Here is a 17,405-nt window from a genome sequence, read left to right as displayed (position 1 = left end):
GGGAAAAAAAAAAGAGGTTAGAGTGGGAGAGAGCCAAAGCATAAGAGACTCTTAAAAAACTGAGAACAAACTGAGGGTTGATGGGGGGTGGGAGGGAGGGGAGGGTGGGTGATGGGTATTGAGGAGGGCACCTTTTGGGATGAGCACTGGGTGTTGTATGGAAACCAATTTGACAATAAACTTCATATATTGAAAATAAATAAATAAATAAATCATGCAGGCCCATATTTTCACCTGCCCCGTACAAATAATTTCATTCTGTTAAGTCCTGTAGTAAAAAAGCTGACAAAAGTGCTAATCATTGTTCATAATCAAATTCTATAAAGTGACATTGACCTAAAAACAGTAACAGTTATAAATAAGGCAGAATACAGCAATTATAAATAAGGTAGATTAAGTATATTTGTTCAGGGTTTATCATGTACTAGAAGCTATATATTATGTAATCTAATTTGACTCTCCCAACATTACTTAATATTACTGGTAAGGTTATCAGTAATCTATAAAAGTGAGTACCTCACAAATCAAAAAAAAATTTTTTTTTAACGTTTAGTTTTGAGAGAGACAGAGCATGAACGGGAGAGGGGTAGACAGAGAGGGAAACACAGAATCTGAAGCAGGTTCCAGGCTCTGAGCTGTCAGTGCAGAGCCTGATGCGGGGCTTGAACTCACGAACTACAAGATCATGACCTAAGCCAAAATCGGACACTTACCTGACTGAGCCACCCAGACGCCCCAGTACCTCACAAATTTAATGAAACCATTTTTCAGCATACAATAGGCCAGAATATCATCCTGAATTATTAGATTCTGTGTATATGGAAACAAAACATGCAAACTATTCAGTTAATTCCATTTTTTAAATTGAGTCAAATGACCTTGTTTCACTCCCTGCTAAAAAGAAACCTACTCGCTGAATAACTCCATTAAAAAAAAAAATCTTTTAGTTAATTATTTTGAGATGGTGCAGCCACCACATTTGAAAGGATCTCAACAAGCTGGGTAAGTTATATTTGGTTTGGGGGCATCTGATGTAATTATCCTCTTACTTCATACTTGACGAGAGCAGTTTATACGAGTTACCGTATGAAATTATATCAAAATCCTATGAGGTATGAATTATTCACATTTTACAAATGAGAAAAAAGTAAAAAAAAAGATGAGAAAGGTTAGCTTGCTGCCGAGGCGATACAGCAGGAAAATGGCAAAGGCAGGACGTAAGTTTGGGTGGGTCTTGCTCCAAAGCCCTTGTGTATCTTCTACTACTTTCTATAGTCAAGATGCCATTTTTCTTTAACTGAGGATAGGAAGAAACACCTTGGAATTTAAAACCATAAAATGAAATGCTTCACCGGGTGTAGGATCTGTTAGACAATTTTTTTTTCAAATGAGGATTTTACGTGTTTCCTACATTTCTCCCTTAGGGAGTTGCAGAAGGAGCAAAGGAAAAAGCTGTGCTCGAATTGCCAAGTGATGTTACAAGAATCGTGCCATTGCTGTGTGAACTACATGTCTACACTAGTGGCATCCTTTCAATTTTTAAAGTTCAGCTCAAAAGTCCTATTTCTATGCTAAGTACATGACTGATTGTCTATAGATAAGCCCAAAGCCTACCACTCTCCTCCCAGCAGCCCCCCTGCCCCCCACCAAATCAAACTTTGCATCATTGTTTAAATAGGAAGATGTGGGTGGGCACAATCTTAATCACCTTGATGTTAATTTTAATAAAAATAAAATGGTTTGACGGGCATTGGATTAAGTGTTGCATTTCACTCTTGTTCTGGCTCTTAATGTCTAAAACTTTGGCGACTTATTTAATTTCTCTGAGCCTCAATTCTACTATCCAGAAGCATTTCTCAAACTCTATTTTTTAAATTCCCAATCCATTTGAGGAAAAATACTTTTGTAAAATGCATGAAAATTAATTACCAGGAAAACGAAACAGAAAACATATAAAGTATATGCTCATTTCTTTAAGATTATTAGATTCAACAGGTAAAACATTGCTCTGTTAAAAGTTTCTGTTAAAATTGCTCAGTCTCAATTTCTCGTCTCAATTTCCAATTTCACTAAGGCCTGGAAAGAGTTCATAGCCTGCATCAGTCCAGGAACTGCATTTTGAATCTCATTGCTCTTTAAAATTAAGGACAGGGTCGTATGGATGGCTCAGTTGGTTAAGTGTCTGACCCTTGATTTTGGCTCATGTCATGATCACACAGTTCTTGAGTTTGAGCCCCGCGTCAGGCTCTGTGCTGACAGTGTGGAGCCTGCTTGGGATTCTCGCTTTCCCTCTCTCTCTACCCCTCCCATACTCATGCTCTAAATCTCTCTCTCTCAAAAAAAACAAACATTTAAAAAATAAATAAAATTAAAGATAAAAATGTCCTTAATCATTAAAGGGTTGTTGCCAGAATTCAATGCATAATGTATGTGAAATGCTTAGAATAGCACCTAGTAAGTACAAAGCATGAGCAAATTCTACTCTCTGCCATAAAATTAAACCCAGAACCTCTAAGGAAACAGCACCAGGTAGAGAATACCCTGGCACAAGTGCATGAGATTAAGCTCCTAAGGACACTTGACCTTGCCCCCAACTTGACCTTCCCATCGGGATTATCTTCTGCTTTCTCACTCCAGCTCTACCTAGTCCTTTCCTGCTGCCACCAGGACACTGGCCTCATGGTGGGATGAAATTCCTTCCTGTTTAGAGTCAGAAACAGAGTGTAAGGGCTAACGACAACTGAGCTCACAAAATATGAAGTCTCGTCTCAACCCAACCTGTCTGCTGTTTGGTTCCCTAGGCCCTGAGGCAGAGGCCCTTGAGCCAAATTGGTGACTACCCAGCTCTATTCTTTATTTGTCTTTGGCAAGTTATTTAATAGCTCTGGGCTTCAGTTTCCTCATGTATAAAATGGGGAAAAAGTAATGCCTTATAGGGCTGCTATGAAGATTAAATGAGCTACTATATGTCAAGAGCAGAGTATAGCACCTGGGACATCAGAAGCAATCTGCTCAGTAAAGGGTCACACGCCATCATCGTCATCATCATGGTCACCTGGAAACCCCTGAACCCTTCACTTTGCAGCTCCTGGTCAGTCAGTCCCTACAAAGCGAAGTCATTCTGAATGGACCCTAGAGAAATACCTTCCTAGACAAGAGGTCCTGCCTAGGAGAGATCCTGCCATGTCACTCACCTGACTATGACCCTGATCCTTAGATTTCATTGCCACTTGGAGAGATACTCCTTTTCCTTGAGTGATTGGTAGAGAAATGAGCTTGCCTTTGACATGAAAATCCTCCCCCTTCTTCCCTGGCTGTGCTGTGCCCCTCAGGGGCCACAGTCGATCTGAACACAAATCTTTACTGTCACTTTCATACAACATGCCATTCAACTCACAATGTGTTTTGATATCCAGAAACCATTTCCTAACTGTGGGTTTTGTATCAGTTATCTAGTCCCACAGTGACACTGCCTAACAAACCACCACAAACCACACAACAGTAAACATCTATTACTCATGCATCTGAGAGGTGTGCTCAGAAGCTATGCTGATCTTGGCTCGGCTAAGGGCAAATTCTACTCTTAGAATTTGCCGGTCTTGGTTGGACCTGCTCACGTGTGCGAGGATCGTCTGGTTGCTGACTCAGCTAGGATGGTCTCAGCTGGAGTGGCTGGGGTGACTTAGCTCTGTTGTGGGTCTCATCCTCCAGCAGGCTAACACAGACATGGTCTCATGGCTGTGGCAGAAAACAAGAACAAGGGGAAACTTAAACACTTCTCAGGTCTCTACCTGCAACACATTTTGTTAATCAGCTTGGCCAAAGCAGGTCACGGAGCTAAGTCCAGGATAGTAGTGGAATAGCACTATGCTGTTAGATGGCAATTGGCAAGGGTACTGTGCTCATTAAGTGTTTGTTTTGCCTTCCATTTCTTTATATTCCTGCCTGATCAGATCAGGAAAACCACTTGCCAATTCATATTACCAACTCAGGACCCTGTGTCAAGCCAAGATTTTATTGAATGTACACTCTAGGATTTGGTTTGTTTGTTTGTTTTAATGGAATCTGTAGGGTACTTTTCTTTCTTTTCCCCACTAGGCAGAAAAGCAGCAAAAGAAAACATTCATTTTTAATAATGGATATCTGAACATTTCATGTCATAATCCCTAGGATGACTTATAGCTTCTATGGGGACCAGTCTTCATCCCATGGTATTATGCTAGTCTCAACAAATGAATTTCACACACAAGGAATAATACTCAAATAGCTACATATTAGAGTTGAATGCTTTTCTCATAAAACTTGCAAAATATAAAACGAGCTTTCCTACTGTAGGTAGACTCTAGGGAGATTTCCTGTGTTCGTGATTTGATATTTTCCTCTCAAATGAAAAAATACTGTATTTCCTTTCTGACGGTGTTTCCAAACTAAATGCAGGATTACTATTTCCATTTCTGGAGGAGCAAAATTATTTTCACTTGCATGAAACTTCTCAGATGACATCTTGGTCAAAGGGAAGTGTGAAGTCCTTTTATTATCAGTTAACTCTCCAATTAGTGAGTTTGTGGGAAGGTCCCTGGGTAGCAGCAATGATTTCAGAATGGGCCCTTCCACTGTAAGAGCAAAATTAGAACCTCCTCAGTGCCCCAGCAATAAGCATATATGTGATTGTGCGTGGAGGGAGGGCAGGGCAATGACAAGGAGCAGAGTTCATTGTTTGTGCTAAACACGGTCAGGTGGATAATTCATCATAAAGATGTATGAAGCAAGTCAACAGAGGTGTGTAACGATGGGATCATGGCGGGGCATAGAGACCCTTCTGCTCTTCCCTGTATTTAGGTCACTGACCTCACATCCTTGCACAAAACTTGGACTCTGCGGTCAGACAGCCTTGGGTTTATATTTTAACCAGACCATTTACCAACTCTGTGGCCTTGAAAATTTTACATGATTTCTGTGAACTTGTGGTCACTCACATAAGAATACGTTTCATACCTGTCCAGGGACACCTGACACACAGAAAGTCACTTAATAGGACTTTTCTACCATCCCAGATACATCTCCTCTCCCCTTTCTGATCCAGCCTCCTCCCCCACCCCATTCTTGTCCTTTTCTCCCCACTTTCACTTCAAGCCTCACAAGCATTGCTTATGCCAGAAAGAGAAAGACACAAAAAGTAGCGAGATCTTGAATTTGAAGCTGAAAGTTTCCATCAGCGTCTCTGCAGAAAAGCAGTCATGTGCTTAAAGTGGAGACACCTAAAGAAAGGAGGAGGGAGCAGAGAGTTTCATCCTGAGAAGGGGAAGTGTGGAATTTTTAGTATTTCATGGGTGGGAGACCTAGGCTTTCAGTGAGAGAGGGAGTGAGACTGAAATTACTTTGATTTTCATGGAAATTATCATTTGACTTTGATCTTGAGAGAATGTCACTGAGCCAAATGCTGAAGTTTAGGTTTTGGGGGAGGGATTTGGGGGAGGTTGTGGAGGGCTGTGAGAAAGAAGAGATGAAAAAAAGGAGATTTCATTCTGAGAGGAATAATTGTGTGTGTGTGTATGTGTGTGTGTGTGCGCGTGCACCTCAGGAGCAATGTGTGTGGGGGGGGTGCGGATGCAGGAACAGGGAATCCCCTTTTTTTCTTGTAAGGAATTCAAGTTTAAAACAGAAAAAGTCTTAGAGAAGCTAAGATAATACTGTCCTTAAAACACAGGGAAAAAAGTGGAATTGAAGAATGTCTAGTAAAACAAGGGCTACAAACCTTTTATTATCATATTTGTGGCTTCTGGGGTATGACTTTAATACCATCTTTTAAGATGTTGCTCACTTAAAGCAATTGTGTTTAATTATAAGTTAAATAAAAAACCTATCCCAAGTATTTCTTTTCTACCTTCACCTCATTTTCCATTTAAGGATATTATTTCCTTGAAGAAACTCATGTCCTTGAAAGGAATGCATACTTTAAGTATTTCCACACCTGAAAAGATCTACTAATCATGAAAAGTAACATGAAGATAAAAAGCAGTGTGCTGTAGCTGCAGGCTTAGCACAACTGGCTGTGTGACCTTGGGTGAAGTCATTGACTTCTCTGAGCCTTAACTCCTTCATGTGGATTACATCAAATGGAAAGGTCCTTTCCGTTCTAAAAGTTATCATAAGCAGTCTGGAGGTGACTAAAACCCTTAAAACAAAGTTAATATGAACTATAAGAAATCCATCCACTTCTTCAAGACTGTGGAGCTTAATTCCATAAGCAAATTATATTTGCAAAGATATTCTCAACAAGGAGTTAATATCCAACATATGTAAAGAAATTATACAACTCAACATCAAAACAAACAAACAAACACCCAAATAATCTGATTATTTGCTCATCAATAAAATGGACATTATAGTGGTGTCTATCCTGTTAGGCTTGTTTTGAGGTTTACATGCAAAAATGTTTGTGAAGAGCTTAGCATAGGGACTGGCACTTAGGAAGTGCTCCAAGAATAGAGGTTAAACGAGAAAATAACAAGGGAAGCGGCTGTGCTCAGAGTCCCATCACTCCCTGCGATCCCATTTTGATACTGTGGGGTCCCCCGTGCGTTTCAAGGGACAACGTAAAACAGAGTTAGCAAAACAAAGAAGAGGAGGATGGGGTGGGGGAGGATGATAACAGCTCCAGGCTCTGCTCAAAGTGCCTTATCTGTATTAACTCATTTAATCCATATGCCAATCCTACAAGGTAGATAAAATTATCATCCCTATTTTATAAATGAGGAATCTGAGACAGAGAGAGGTTAAGTGACTTGCTCAATGCCACACAGCTCGTAAAGATCACTCTCACTTCAGTGAAGTTGGACATGGACACTGTCCCTAACATATCTGGAAAAAACAACAGAAAATTACTTCTATTCTAGCCTTTTTGGTTTTTCATGGGTGCTTAGAAAGTTGGCTGAATAATGTGTAAGCCTGACTTATCCCCAAAGTTCTATGCCTGCATCTATGCCCGTTTCTTCCCACCTGGTGCTAATGAACATGGAAAATAAGATCTCAACATTTGTCTAATGACGTTAACTAACACCATGCAGGGGGCAGCGATTATAAGGGGGGTGTGCTGCTGCTTCAGCAAGCAGGTGGTAGAAACTCTTCATGAAGATTGCGTACAGATTATAGCATTTTGGTGTGTTTTATGATGAAATTTGCCAAGGGTTCAAAACCTTTTCCAACTGGCTCATTTATCCTCAGCACTAATAGAGAGGCTTGATGTAAAGAACTAGAAGCATGGGATGAACTAAGTATAAATTGCATTAGGGCTAACCACACGTTGGAGGACCGACTCAGAATGCTAATGAGTGAAGCTTCTGTGATGCTCTTTATGAAAGGAAATCTACAGGAGGCAAAAGATGGACTCAGCAGACCAATTCTGAGTAAATCTACTGGCGTAGATTGAGACATTTTTTTATAGTGGGGAAGGAGAACTTTGCTAAGAATTAGGAACTATATACACCTAGTTGTATGTGTAAACGGACATGTGAACTTGTTGAAAGACTGGATATGGTTAAGAAAGAAAATGGTGAGCTGCTTTCTGTCCTGAGAGGAGCAATTTATTCATGCTAATGCTGGGAGATGAACTATTATTGAAAAATGGTTTAATAACAGTGGAACAACCTATGATTTATTCCAGGAAAATAGAATGAGGAGGAAAAATTCTTATTCTGTTCTGCTTTGTATGCTTCACAAGGTCATGCTAAGTGTATATGTTAATTTTTTTTTTCACTCATGGTTGCAGCAAGCATATTCAAATTCAATTAAATATATGTTTGCTAAATACAAAAATAAGACAAGTAGAAATGATCAAAAACCTACCTCATCATTTTCGGGGAAATTTTCCAGGCTTAAGAAGGAAAATTTGCCTCATGGCAATTTCAAAAGCTTTAAGGTTTTTGTGTATAGTCCTTTCTGTTCAGCTTTTTCTTGGTAACTTCTTTTACTAATTCAATTGCTTAAGAGGGAAGAATTTGAATTCAAAATTCCAAGTTCTCAGCAATCATATTCACACACCATTTTGTTAGTCTGCAGACCTACTTTTCTTTTGAATTCAGAAGTTTGTTTTTAACCATAGTCCAATATTTTCCCGTGGTTATTTTTACTTATAGAATGTTGAACCTGTATGTCATTTTCCTGAACGACAGAGAGTTAAGAGTGACGTGTTTGTTAGTGAGGATGGTCTTCAAATGTGGCAAATTTTAAGCCCAACTTCCCTAACTTTCCAATGAGAAGAATATTTAAAATATCTCAGGGATGACTGCATTATTTTTTTCTGTTTGTGATTTGAATTTCTTTTTAATGGCAGACACTGATTTCTTATAGTTTGAGCTTATCCAAGAGATGTTAATGGCTCTGAGGATACTGAAGTGCTCTTTGTGTTCATACTTACTCGTCATTGAACAAGGCTGCCTTTTCATTTGAAGCAAAAGAAGTTCATTTATACACCGTTATTATATGCACACAAATGCTATTATGGGCATGCAGACACAGGGGTCCAACTCTATTCTTAATTATTCATGCTAGTGGAAGGGAGGCAGAGACAACACAGAGCTATACACAATCCCAGACCTTTAAATATTTTAGTTTAGAATGTCCTGCTTGACTTTCCCCTGGAACTGGAATTTTGCTGAAATGCTATATGAACATTCAAGTATTTCATAGACACCTGCTGTATACAGATTTCTAAGTGTCAGGGGACATTACAAGATATAAAAAGAATCCCAGGTAAATAATTTGCTGAGAGAATGAGGCAATCAAAAGGAGGGATAAACTTATACTTGTGATGCTATCTAGAGAGAAAAAAGGCAGTCATAGATCAACTCATATCAAGTAATGGCCAGAATAAAATTGTGGTGGTAAGGTGGTAAAGTATAAAGCAAGCTTTTTGAGTGAAACGTGTCTTGACTCCAGAGTTGAAGGGGCTAGGGGCTATAGTTTTAAGGAACAGAGAAGCATTCCAGAACTCCAGGAAATTGCAGAGAAGAAAGCCAAGGTAAAGTCACGGCTTTCTGGTTCCAGGACAAGTTGTGGTAAGTGACTTGCCAAATCACAGTGTGTCAGTGGCAGAATAGGGGCTAAAATCCCTGTTTCCTGGTCCCTCATTCAGTGAAGGGATAGGGTCCTGGTCTTCTCTAATTGGATTAAATCTCATTTCTCTGTGGAACAGTTTCGACTATTTTGACTATGGCCATGTAAGACACATGGTTAAATCAAGTTCATTGACTTGAATAACTGGGATTTAAACCCACAGCTACACACCAAGCCAGCCAATGTTCCAGTCACATTAGACAGTTTGTTCTTTATCACATTCTCCTTGCATATTTTCTTCAGATCTGGCATTCAGCTGGAATGCATCAATATGATGGTAAGTTATTAAAAAATTTTTTTTGACAGGAAGTAGGATTTATTGGTGGGTGCGAATAAGGGAGTAGGGCCGAGGTTCTCATGAGTGCAGAACCTGCCACTTGTCCAGGGGGCCATGATTAGGGATATTTGACCCCACAGCCATCGGGGATAAGATGCTTGTCAGCCACCATCTCTTCAAATTCATCCACGTTAAACTTAGTAAAGCCCCACTTGGAAATGTGGATCTTCTAGTGGCCAGAGAACTTGAACTTGGCCCTGCATAGTGCCTCAATCACACGCTCCTTGATCTGCAGGTGGGTACAGACGGACAAGATGACTTGGCCAAAGTGGACTCTGGCCACTGCACCCTGGGGCTTCCTAACGGCATGCCACATACCTGCCTGGAGCCTAGATTGGGGATAGCATGAGGTCAGACATCAATGTCCCCTGAAAAGGACTGTCTCCAAGGTTCCATAGGGCAACCCATCCAGTAACCAGGCTGCATACACTACTAAGGAGCCTACTGTTTGCAGCCCTTGCACACTGGGCCCCCAAGGGGAAAAAGCACAAGTTATTAAAATATAAAACACTCTGTTCCAGTTGGGAAATAACCACATTTTTGATGGGGCCCCAAATGCTCTTAACCACCATAAGACCCACTCAGACATCTCCTCAGATAGTTTCCATAATTTAGTAATTAAAGGGGAACAGCCAGGACCCTTGAAGACCCTGCTTCGGCACTACAGCCAGCATTCATTCTGATTCGTCATGTACCAATGGTATGCCAGTGGTTAAGAATTGTATTAGTCCTAGATTTTTCCCTTCCATGTTTTTGTTCATACTATTTTTTCTGCCTTGAATGTTCTCTCTCTTTTCATCTGTTCACCTCGTACCTTGTGCATGTCACAAGGAACTGGCTTACACAACTGTGGAAGTTGGAGAAGCAGTCGCTGTAAGGCTGTCATCTGAGGCTGGAGCTTAAAGTGCATGTGGCAGGCAGTCAGGAAGGCTGGCACCCCAAGCAGAAGGAAAGGTCAAAACCTTGTGTAATCCTGCCTCTCACCTTGGTGATGAGAGTATTCCTCAGAAGCCAAAAGCCCTTTATCACAGAGCTAAACATACATGGCTGGCCTGGAAGTCAGAAATGCTAAAGGAGGATGCAGGGTGAGGGTGAAGCAATCACAGACCCAGCCGCTGCATCACACCAGCAAGGTAAATTAGCAGATCAGCAGTGACTTGTGTGTATTACAAATTGGCTGCTGCTTTCCTTCTGCCATTAGGGATAATCTCCCTTATGCTTTACCCTAAATAGAAACGTAAAAGAGTGGGCATTATGGGGAATGTAGTTCAGTCTAGCCAAGTTGACGCCTGAGAAAGCCATCACACCTTGATATCGAGGCACAAGTCAAGTGCCATCTCCTCCCTTTGTCCCTCTTTCTTCTGGCAAGGCTGGAAGTTCTCATTCTCTCCTCTGAGTCCCCAAATCCCACTATCAAAACCATATGGTGGCATTTAACAGATACCTAGCATCTTCACTGTTAGTCTGCCCACAGTAGTTCCACCACTAGACTGTAAGTTCCCCAAAGTTAGGATCTGAAGGTAGTTATACTACTTGACACATAGTGAGGAGTTCATAAACATTCATGGAATGATGAACTAACCAACCTGACATTGAGATACTATGCGAAGATTCAAGGGTTGTGTATTCACTATCTATTCCTACAGACCAAATCATCCCCAAAACTTAGCAGCTTGAAACTACCGTTATCATCTCAGTTTCTGAGAGTCATGAATCCAAGAGCAGCTTAGCTGGGTCGTTCTGGCTCAGGGTCTCTGGTGAAGTCACGGTCAAACTATTGGCTGTGGCTGTAGTCATTTGAAGGGGCTGTAGGATCAGTTTCCAATCTCACTTATTTGGTTAGTGACAAAAGGCTTTACTTCTTCATCACATGAGCCTCTCCATGGGTCTACTCACAACATGGTAACTGACTTCTCCCAGAGCAAGGGATCCAAAAGAGAGGTGGTGCCACACTGCCTTTTATGATCACACATTGTGATTTCCACCTTATTCTCTTAGTTAGAAGTGAGTCACTAAGTACAGCCCACACTCAACAGGAGGAGGGAATTACACAGAAGGTGAATACCATGAGGTTTTGATCATCAGTGGCGATCTTGAAGGCTGTCTCAAACAAGTGGAGAAAAAGTAAGACTTTAGGCAGGAGACCATGCCATAGAGTTCTTTCGCTGAACTAAAAATATTAAACTCACTCCCCACTACTTGGTGTGTAGAGTCATGTTCTTTCCACCCCCACCCCTTTATTCACTTTTTTTTTTTTTTTTTTTTTGGTAAAGTCTACTCACTGAAAATAGGCCTTTAATGTCAAGCCAAAGATTGGATTTTGTGGAAATACTTTCAAAGAATGAGGAGAGGGAATCCAACTTGGATCTAAGCTTGCTCTACAAAAATGATTGCCTTTGCTTCAGCCAAGTTTGATTTAGCCTCTAGAAAATACTGATGAGCAAAGTAACAGCAGTTTCGATTTCACACACACACCGTCCTGTCTCATCAAAATAGATATTGTAACCTAGTCTAGAAAGCTCCACACTACCTTAGCAGTTGGACAATAATAGATACATATGTTGGGTGGCTAATATAGCCAATAATTTATTGAGCATTTACTAAGCACCAGGCATGTGCTAAGGCCTTTACATGTATTATCACACTTAATTCTCAAACAATCATATGAGGTAGGTATTATTATTCCTCCAATTTTTTTACAGGTGAGTAAATGGTAGCTTAGAGAGATTATAGGACTTAGAAGTTTAGAGACATTACCTACCTAAGCTCACACAGCTAGCTGGTACCAGGCCTAGAACTCTCCATTCTTCAATGCCTCATTACCCTGCTGTCATCATACTTCTATGAGACGCTAGGTGCTCGGGTAGGTATTTTCACTGCTTGCTATTCTCAATAACCTTTTGAGGTAGGTATTATTTTCCTCATTTTGTGGATGAGAAACTAAAGTTCAAAGAAGAGGTCACTTGCGTTAGCCCACACTGTTAACATACCAGCAGCCCAGATCACACCCCACCACTGCGTGACTCGAAAGTCTGTGCTCCTTCTATCACCTTTATTGCCATCTAGCTCAGTGGTTTTCAACTTGCAGATCGTAACCTATGAGTGCACAGTGAAGTCAATGAAGGTGTCCCAACCAGCATTTAAAATACTGAAGTGGATATTTCTGTTTTTAATGTTTTGAGGAACCTCCATACTGTCTTCCAGTGTCTGCACCAATTTACATTCCCACCAACAGTGCAGGAGAGATCCTGTATCTCCACATCCTCACCGACACTTGTTATTTCTTTTCTTTGATTCTAGCCATTCTGATAGGTATGAGGTTATATCTTGTTGCGGTTTTGATTTATGTTTCTCTGATGACTCGTGATGTTGAGCGTCTTTTCATGTGTCTGCTGGCCATCTCTGTGTCTTCTTTGCAGAACTGTCTATTCAGGTCTTCTGTCCATTATTAATCAGATTATTTGTGGTTTTTCTGATGTGGAGTTTTATAATTTATGTATTTTGAATGTTAGCCCCTTATTCGATAGATCTTTGCAACTATCTTCTCCCATTCAGTAGGTTGTCTTTTTGTTTTGTTGATAGTTTCCTTTGCTGTGCAGAAGCATTTCATTTTGATGTAGTCCCAATCGTTTATTCTCACTTTTGTTTCCCTTGCCTCAGGAGACATAACTAGAAAAATGTTACTATAGCTGATGTCACATGCCTATGTTGTCTGCTAGGAGTTTTATGGCTTCAAGTCTCACATTTAGGTCTTTAATCCATTTTGAGCTTATTTTTGTATATAGAGTAAGAAAGTAAAACAGTATGGATGTTCCTCAAAAAATTAAAAATAGAAATACCATATGATCTCGTAACTCCATTACTAGGTATTTACCCAAAGAAAATGAAAACAGTAATTTGAAAAGATATATGGACCCCTATGTTTATTTCAGCATTATCTATAATAGCCAAGATATGGAAGCAGCCCAAGTATCCAAAGATAGATGAATGGATAAAGAAGATGTGGTACATACGCACACAAGAATATTATGCAGCCATAAAAAGAACAAAATCTTGTCATTTGCAACAACATGGATGGACCTAGAGAGTATAATGCTAAGTGAAATAAGTCAGACAGAGAAAGACAAATACCAGATGATTTCACTAGTATGTACAGTCTAAAAAACAAATGAATAAACAAACAAAAAGCAGAATCAGACCTATAAATAGAAGAAACTGATGGTTTCCAGAGAGGAGGGAATTTGTGGGGGGGGGCATAGGTGAAGAAGAGTGGGAGACACAGTCTTCCCGTTATGGAATGACTAAGTCACAGGAATAAAAGTTACAGCATAGGGAATATAGTCAATGGTACTGTAATGGCGTTGCATGGTGACAGATGATAGCTACACTTGTGGTGAACATAACATAATGTATTGAGTCAAATCACCGTTGTACACTAGAAACTAATGTAACATTTTGTGCCAACTATATTCAAAAAAAATACTGGAGTAAAATAGAATGGAAGGGAAGGAGAAGGGAAGAGAAGAAAAAGAAATGGAAAATATTCGTGTGCATCACACATAGTAACAATAAGCATTGCTTAATGAAAGCTTTATTTCAGTTATGTACATATGTATGTGTGAGTGTGTGTGTGTGTGTGTGTGTGTGTGTGTGTAAAATACGTTTCTTACTTTGGTTGCCACCAAAAGTATTGGAAAGCCTCTTTTCTAGCTACTCCATCTATTCTTAAGGTCACTGTCAAAGGATAAGCATTGAGGTTTTAATGATAGCTTACCTTCATTGTACACACTTTCTTCTGGTCCTAACCACTTAGAAATGGGCAGTTACAATTCTTGATCCACTTCCCAGTGCCCTTTTCACTAAAATAAAATTGTTAAAGGAAACCATATGCAATTGGTTAACATGATCTCAACTTACCAGCTTTGTGACCTTTGCTGAGTTACTTGACCTTTCTAAAGGTAGCCTCCCTGAGTTTTACTTTTCCCATCCTTAATGTTGGGTAATTATGTGCTCACTTATGCTGCAAGGATTGACTGAGATCATGTGAACTTCTTAGCATAGTTCCTGATACAACAATTCTTGAATAAGCACCAGCTATTATTACATTATCTACACAGACTGGAGGAGTCTCCGTTGAGAGTCTCACGTTTAAGAAAATAAAGGGGTAAGGAGGGAAATGTATTCTTCTCCAGCCTTGAACCCTCCAACTCCATGAACACAAATTAACATAAGTTTCCATTCTTTCAACTCATTTATCAAATATATCAAATACTTATTGAATTCCTACTATGTGCAGAGACTGGGCTTACTTACAATAACATGAGATTTTAAAGGTAAGACCCAAATTTATAGACGCTTCTTAAAGTTAAGGTATGTTAGAAAAGCAGAGTGATAAATCACTTTGGCACCTTATTTTATGATTGTGGACAAGAGTGATCATCACTTAACTCTTACATGTAAGCTCTGTCAAATGAACTTGAGCGATAATAGCCTCATTTTTTAAAGCTATGTCCACATGGCATCTGATTGATTGAATCGGAGGTCCCCACTTTCCATTTTTATAGCTTAGTTCCTTCTCTCTACATGCCACAATCAGGAGGATTGATTTTCCTTATACATTGTCTTTTCTTCTCTCCAATTCCCAGGTCCCTCTTTTTCCCTCCCATACTCTTCCCTGACCACTGATTTTCCTCCCCTGTTCTGCCAATTATCTCCAGCCCTGAGCTAGGAGAACCACATTTTTCCCCATACACATTTTCTGTGAGAGGTAGATTAGCAAGAATCAAAGTGTAGGTCTTAGGGGAAAAGAGCCACAGTAAAAGGCCACTGGTGTCTAATTCTATGTCACACATCTTTGCTTTTGGGGGCAGGGAGCTTACCACACAAAAGTTGCCTTTGTGTACTTAAGCTGCATATGTATAACTTAATGCTCCTTCCCAAAGGGTCTGCATACAAAAGAGCAAGGCCTCAAAACTACTGGTTGACTTTCACTGAACGTAAAAATGATGACATTTTAGCCTCTATTAGCTACTAAAAAGTCACAAGCAGTAATGTTTACACTTGTGTGCCCCTTTAAACTTCACAAAATATTTTCACTCACATTTTCTTTTACTTCACATACTTATGCTTCCAGTGCCTCCTAAAGCCAATAAGAACAAGGATTATTTGATGTTACAAGAAACTTCCCTGTGAAGTAGACAGAACAAATATTTTATCCTCCTTGTTCAGACAAGAAAACTGAAGTCCAGAGAGATTGTATCTTGCCCAATTTCATGTCGCTCCTAAAGAGGGAGGTTAATACTGGAGTCAGAGACTTGGGGCAGCCAGCCTTTGTGGATCAGTGCCTGAGACTCAGACACATTCCGTGCCCTGCCTACTTGGGTCATGTATCACTTGGGTACAACTGCACCACTTCTTACAGATCTGGGTATTAGAAGTCCTTTAGTGGTAGAGCTCAGGCCTCCGACAGCCCCATAATGGTGAAAAAACAGAACCTCTGGGTAGATTTTTCAAGGAAGCTTTGCTATTGCAGCAGCTGGACAATGTTCCTTGTTAATATTTGTCAGCATGATGGCCATATCATTTCACTGTGGTGACAGAGACTCAGGTCCAGAAGTCTATCTAGTTAAAACACCTGGATTCCAGTCTTTCAATGGCTTTGAGAGGGCCCAAAGGGCCTGCTCTTGAGCCTGGTAGGCTTCTAAACAAGATGATCTTCCCCATCAGGATGTACTGCTAGGCAGTCAGGCATGAGGATGCCCTCAAGAACACTACACCATGGCTCCTCTTCCATCAGTCATGGGCAGCATGCCCGGAAAGCCAGTGATTCCAAAGCCCAAGTATCAGGACCTTGACAAGATGGATTAAGAGGAGGACAGTACGACCTTCCCTGCCATGACCCTTTGGCATTGATAGTGTGAACAAGGACCCGGTGACGAATGCTAGAGCTACCCATGCCATCATGAATTCTCTGATCACAGAGCAGACCCAGAGGAGCATTCAGTGTTTTGAGCAAAAAGCAGGGCAGAGAGATGCTGAATGCATGCTCCACAAAGGCCTTCCCACCAAGGAGATCAAGTACCTCCAAGCAGAAGCTCATCATACATGAAAGATACACAGTGAAGAGATAAAAGTAGAGAGGCAGGCTGCATCAGCCAGTTTCACCCCCCAGCTCCCCCTAAGCAGAAACCCAGAGACTGGGACACTTCTGGTTCTTCCACAGCCTTACCTGGCCCAATCCTAGCACCATGGATTCTGGAAGTAGGGAATATAGAAACTCATCAGATAAATACAGTTTCTTTGAACTAAATCCCCTCCAAAAGTTTGATTTGGGTTTTGCCACTCAGGCACACAAAGGGGACCAGATGCCCTTTCCAGTGAAACTGGTCCAGACCCAGGCCACTTGCATGGCTGAAGATCCAGCAACATTCAAGCAACCCAAGATGGACATCCCAATTATAAAAGGGAAGAAACAAATGCCACAGACCCATAATCTTAAACTTGAATGTGCTTGTGCCTACTAGGTTCTAGGGCTCTTTCTATTCTAGGGACTCTGTATAGAGTCTCCTTCCTTATTTCCCTGGAAATAAATATATATATATATATATTTTTTTTTTTTTTTTTTTAAGTAAACTCTATACTCAACATGGGGCTTGAACTCACAACCCCAAGATCAAGAGTCACATGCTCTTCCAACTGAGCCAGCCAGACACCCTTGTACTGCTCTAATTTAAAGTCTGATGAAATGATCTTAGCAGTGATGTTGGGGGCAGGGGGGGGGACTTCATTACCTACTTTCATAACATTTGACTTAAAAACAATTTTTTGTTAGGGGCGCCTGAGTGGTTCAGTCAGTTAAGCGTCTGACTTCGGCTCAGGTCATGATCTCATAATGTGTGGGTTCGAGCCCCGCGTTGGGCTCTGTGCTGACAGCTTGGAGCCTGAAGCCTGCTTT

At 40.6% G+C, this 17,405-nt stretch overlaps 1 non-coding gene and 1 pseudogene across 1 annotated transcript; one reads left to right on the top strand and one right to left on the bottom strand.

The window, feature by feature from the left end:
* Positions 1-9,827: 9,827 nt before the first annotated feature.
* Positions 9,828-9,962, bottom strand: LOC122205730. The gene has a single exon (XR_006196232.1). It is a non-coding gene; the product is annotated as a small nucleolar RNA SNORA70 (small nucleolar RNA).
* A 6,198-nt stretch (positions 9,963-16,160) lies between these two features.
* Positions 16,161-16,981, top strand: LOC122205623 (annotated as a pseudogene).
* Positions 16,982-17,405: the final 424 nt, after the last annotated feature.

Source organism: Panthera leo, chromosome D4, assembly GCF_018350215.1.
Source record: "Panthera leo isolate Ple1 chromosome D4, P.leo_Ple1_pat1.1, whole genome shotgun sequence".
NCBI classification, from domain to species: domain Eukaryota; kingdom Metazoa; phylum Chordata; class Mammalia; order Carnivora; family Felidae; genus Panthera; species Panthera leo.
Note: the sequence above shows the minus strand (reverse complement) of the source record. Positions and strands in the feature narration are given on the sequence as shown.